This window comes from Canis lupus, chromosome 38 (genome assembly GCF_003254725.2).
Source record: "Canis lupus dingo isolate Sandy chromosome 38, ASM325472v2, whole genome shotgun sequence".
In the NCBI taxonomy this organism is placed as follows: Eukaryota; Metazoa; Chordata; class Mammalia; order Carnivora; family Canidae; genus Canis; species Canis lupus.
The window spans coordinates 23,419,085-23,424,910 of NC_064280.1; positions in this window are offsets into that span (position 1 = coordinate 23,419,085).

Genomic DNA, 5,826 nt, shown 5'->3' on the forward strand with positions numbered 1-5,826 from the left:
TAGTCAAGAATAGCCATATACATACATATATATATTATTATATATTTATATATATTATATATGTAATATATAAATATAAAAATTATATTTATTTATTATTATTATATATAATTTTATTATTATATATTACATATATAATTTTTATTATTATATATTTTATATAATTTTTGTCATTATATATTACATATAATTTTTGTATTTATATATTAAATAAATTAATATATATAAATTTATAAACATAAAATATTTAAATATTTAAATATTTAAATATATTATTATATATTATATATTATTATATATTATATTACAGAATATGTAATAAATAAATATAATTTTAAATATAATTTTAAATATAATTTTAAATAAATAGATATAATTTTAAATAAATATAATTCTATATTTATATTTATATATTAATGTATATAATAATAAATAAACATATAAATATGTAATTATATGTATAATAAATATATATAAATAATAGAATAAATAAATAAATATATAAGATATATTTATATATAAATATATTTAAATATTTAAATATTTTAATATATTTTTAAGTATATATTTTAACACATAGGGTTGGGAGGTTGGGGAGAAGGTGCTCCAGCTACCCTAAGTTACTGTAAAATCATAGCCATGAACACACTGAAGTATTACACATGTCCAGGAACACATGAACAGTTCAGTGGAACGGGAACGGGATCGTGGTCACACGAGCAATGTGGAAACTGAGTGCATGAGAACCATGTACTACAATGGACACTACGCTTCTAATCCATGACTAAGGGTTGGCCTGTTTGAGAATGATATTAGAATAGCTGGTAATCTATGCCGTCGGGGTGGGGTAGGTTGAGGCCTCCCCCCCTTATACTATATACAAAACTAACTTTCAGCTGAACTGAAGCACTGAATTTTATACAGAAAACGAACCAAAAGAAATAGTTAAACACCATAGAAAAAATATCTTTAATCTCAGAGTGTCAAAGGCCTTCCTAAGCCAGACACAGAACCCAGAATCCATGAAAGAAAGGGCTGACCAGTTTTACTGCTTGATTTTTTTTTTAATATTTTTTTTTCAATTTTTATTTATTTATGATAGTCATAGAGAGAGAGAGAGAGGCAGAGACATAGGCCGAGGGAGAAGCAGGCTCCATGCACCGGGAGCCTGACGTGGGATTCGATCCCGGATCTCCAGGATCGCGCCCTGGGCCAAAGGCAGGCGCCAAACTGCTGCGCCACTCAGGGATCCCAATTTTTTTTTTTTTTTTTTTTTTTAATGATATAAACGTAGATACCACAGACAAAAATTTGAAGGTAAGTTATGGTCTGGGGACATTTTATTTGCGACACATATATCAAAGTATTAGACGGATGACATGCAAAAAATCTAATAAATATACACAAAAAGCCAAACAATCCAAAAGGAAAGTAGACAGGGGATACGAGTAGGGATTTTCAGGAGGAGAAACAGTTATCTATTAAACACCTGAAAACATGGCCAGCTGCATTTGGATTTGGAGAAATACAAGGTAAAGCAACACGGACAGGGTCTCTGGGGTGCTCAGTGGCTGGGCGTCTGCCTTCGGCCCAGGTTGTGACCCCGGGGTCCTGGAATCGAGTCCTGCATCGGGCTCCCTGCAGGGAGCCTGCTTCTCCCTCTGCCTGGGTCTCTGCCTCTCTCTCTGTGTCTCTCACAGATAAATAAATAAAATCTTAAAAAAAATAAATTAAAGCAACACAGAGACCTGAGATTGTTAAAAAGTATTGGAGACCGAAGGGCGCCTGGGTGACGCGGCTGGTTAAGCCGTGGGACTCTTGGTTTCGGCTGGTCATGATCTCAGGGTCATGGGGTCGAGCCCCAGGTGCTGGGCTCCGCCCTGAGGGCAGAGCCTGCGTGAGGTTCTCTCTCCCTGTCCCCCTGCCCCTCCTGCTTGTACGCTCGCTCCCTCCCTCTCTCTAAATAAATAAAGATTTTTAAGAAAGTATCCAAGACCGTTCAGATTGTTAAAAAAATTAAAATGATGGATCACATCCAGTGTTGGCAAGTGTTTGGGGAAATAGGCACCTTCATTGATCGTCGGCGAGACAGCAAATTGGGGCAGCCGTCTTGGAGGTCCTTTGGCAGAATGCGTCAGCATTAAAAATCGAAACACCCGAGGTGCCATCGCCACAAACCTATGCTATACGTCTAGTCACACATGAGCGCCACAATTTATGTGCGTAGATGTGAATCGTGTCGTTGTTTCTGGTGGTGACAAATGGCAAGCGCCCTAAATATCCATCAATAGCGAATCGGGTAAATGAATTATACTCTATCCATACTTTGTAATAACACATAACGGTTAAAAAGGATGAGGCGAATTTATAAATCCCAACTTGGAAAGATAACCGAGAGGTATCGTTAGGCGGGAACACAAAGACAGTACACGTTCTGTCATCCTTTTTGGTGTCAAATAGGGAAGAAGCCTAAAGGACGCGTGTGCCTGGGTCACGTTGCATCTCCGTGTAAACGCGCGGTTAAGCATGCGAACGGCGACTCGGCTGGCTGTGGGGCTTGGGACAAGGCGCTTAACCTCCCCGGACTTTATTCTCCCTGCATGGACAACAGGGACGATCACGGTCACCCGGATCCCCCAGGGATCCATATAATACGAGCCTTTAATCAATCAATCTGTTCAAAGTTCTTCGGATAGGATGCGGCGCGTGGTGGACCCTCGGCGAGAGCTCCTGTGTTTCAGCCGGATACTCAGCTTGGAAAATTATGATTTCTGGGGTGGGAGTGAGATGGAAGTCATACGGGTGGGACTGTAATTTAGACGACATACTTAATTTTTTAAAAAAGATTTATTTATTTATTTTTATTCATGATAGACACAGAGAGAGAGGGAGAGACACAGGAGGAGGGAGAAGCAGGCTCCATGCAGGGAGCCTGACGTGGGACTCGATCCCGGGTCTCCAGGATCACACCCTGGGCTGAAGGCAGCCCCAAACCACTGAGCCACCCGGGGATCCCCTTAATTTGTTTCATAGTGATCATACGCTGTGTGCTGGGTGATTAAAAAAATGATTTCCGAAGCTTAGTCTAAGGCTATCTGTTCAAAGATATTTCTAGAAATGCGTAGAAGTCAGGCACTTCTGAGCTGGGGCGGGGGCATCGGGAACACAGAGCAGGTGCCGCGGTTGGTGTTGGCAAGTGAGGAGGGAGGGGGGGGGGAACACAGAGGCCTCTCTCAGGTCTGGGGCTCGGGGCTCGAGAGATTGATGGGGAGCACGCGGGGCCTGAATGGTGGAGTCGGGACTCTTTGTGGGGGGTCGTCTTTGGGGATGAAGATGCGTTTTTGTTTACCCTGTGTTTGAGGTCAGGCTTCTGGGACCCGGCTAGCGGGGAGCATCGGGGACAGAGCTGACGGTGTGGGTGCCGCCTGGTGGGCAAACAGCGGACAAAGTCCTAGGTTGTGGGGTTCCACCTTAGGGTTCCCACGTCATAGTTCCATGATAAAATAAACAAGCGTGGTGTTCTGGAACAGTCCCTAGGCCTGGGGCACAGAGACCCATTCTAGTCAGCCATTTAGCCATCCCCCCTTCCCCCCCAGCAGCAATCATGTGTCCAGTAACTGCCACCTGCCAGGTGCCGCTCAGACCTCGAGATGCAAGGGGCGCCCGCGGCTCACATCCAGCAGGAGGTGGACATGCAGGTGCAGGGCGGGTGGGGGGGGCAGCAAGGTGTGCAGCTGGGGGCACAGGCTGCGGGGGGCAGGTCGCAGGGGGAGCAGGCTGCAGGGGGGCAGGCCCCTGGCGGGGTAGATCTCGCAGGAGAGGAGGGGAGGGAGCTGAGGCTGTCGGGAGGAGCAGCAGTTTGCAGGGGGATGTGAGAGTAGCAGAGGGAAGAGGAGACAGTGCCCACCAACCAAGGCCCCGCCGGAGCAGGGTTGGGGTTTGCGCGCATGCCGTTCTTCAATTTTAGGGAATTGGGAGTATCTCGCATGGTGCATGCGAGGCCGGGATCGCGCGGGAGTGAGCGCAGGCCTCAGGCCACAGGGGCAGGTTGCCGGCTCCCGGGTCTTCTCTAGGCCACCGAGGATCATCCAGGGGCTCTGGTTCCAGAAGCATCGCTGCTGCTCAGCGACTGTGGGGCAGGTGGTGGAAGGGGCAGGGCCAGCTGCCAGCTGCAGATGCCAGCGAGGGTGTTGGAGTCTTTGCACAGCCCTGCCCAGAGCGGGGACTGCAGGACCCGAAGGCCACGGAGCTGTGGGGACATGGGGCTGTGGGGACATGGGACTGTGGGGACTTGGGGCTGCGGGGACTGGGATGCGGGGACATGGGGTTGTGGGGCTGCAGGGTTGCAGGGCTGCGGGACTGTGGGGACACAGGGCTGGGGGTACGTGGGGCTGTGGGGACATGGGGCTGCAGGGACGCGGGGGATGTGGGGACGTGGGCTGCGGGGACGCAGGGCTACGGGGCTGCAGGGCTGCGGGGCTGCGAGGACGAGGCGCACCGGGCAGAGGCAGGCCCAGGGCACCCAGAGGCTGGTCCTGTCGCCCTGGCACTGCTTCCTATTGAATTGGCCTTGTCCCTTCAATTGACTGAGTGCGGCCAGTTGTGGGACGGGGTGCAGACCTTGGCGGGGCCTAGAGCCCCCTTAGTCTGCTCCCCGCCTCCCCCGTGGGGTGACACTGTGACCTCCCCCTGCCCCGGGGCAGCTCCCATGTGCTGTCCCAGCCCCCGGCTGTCCCCGCACCCCGGCTGTGCTCCCAGCCTCGGTGACCCCCCAGTTGTCCCAGTTACGGGGCAGCACCAGGGCTGGGGTGTGTCCTTGTCCCGCGGTCTCCTCTCCACCCGATAGTTTCCCCACAGGTGTGCACAGGTCCACGCATGAGCCACCCCTACCTTTGCTCCCGTGGACACCTGCCTGTCCTTCCTGCAGCTTCTGGGCGGCTCCAGCGGAGCCCGGCCTGGTCTGTCCACAGTCTGTTTCTGCTGCAGGTTGGGCCACTGTGATTGGTTTTCGACCCTGCCAGTGGCGTGAAGGCGGCCGGATGTGGTGTCTCCAGCTCCTTCGTGTCCCCAGCGTCTGGCACATCTCTTGGCACCTAGTCCACGATCATGGGCTCGCAGGATCAATACGTTAATAACAGAGGAGGTAGTGGAGCCACCGTGAAGGCGGCCATGAGGAGCAGAAGGGCTGCGGGGAAACAGGAGTTCGCATTTGCCCATTTTCTCCTTGAAATGCCCGTGGGGACTCCCGTGGGGGTGGTTGTTGCAAGGTCGCTCGATGGACCAGGACGGCCATCAGGTGCCGTCGGGGCGGGCTCAGCTCTGTGCCGGGGCTGCTCTTTCGGGTAATTGAGGGAGAAAATAGAAGAGAAGAGGGGCCACACACACTTCAGGGCGGAGTGTCTGATAACCCACGGAGGAAATCGATTTACTTTTTCTTTTTTTTTTTTAAAGATTTATTTATTTATTCATGATAGACATAGAGAGAGAGAGAGAGAGAGAGAGGGAGGCAGAGACCCAGGCAGAGGGAGAAGCAGGCTCCCTGCGAGGATCCCGACGCGGGACTCGATCCTGGGACCCCGGGGTCACTCCCTGGGCCGAAGGCAGATGCTCCACCGCGGAGCCCCCGGCCCGGGCGGCCCAAGGCGGCTGTTCTTAACTTGGGCAGACCCTGAAGTCAACAGGCACTCCGAGCCTCAGAGAGGTTCCGTTAGGTGCTCACCGTCACACAGCAAAGTCCAGGAGCTGGGATTCGAACCTTGGTCCATCCTGACTCGAACGTCTCTGTGTTTTTCCAATTGAACCAGAGCCATTTGTCTATTTTTGTAA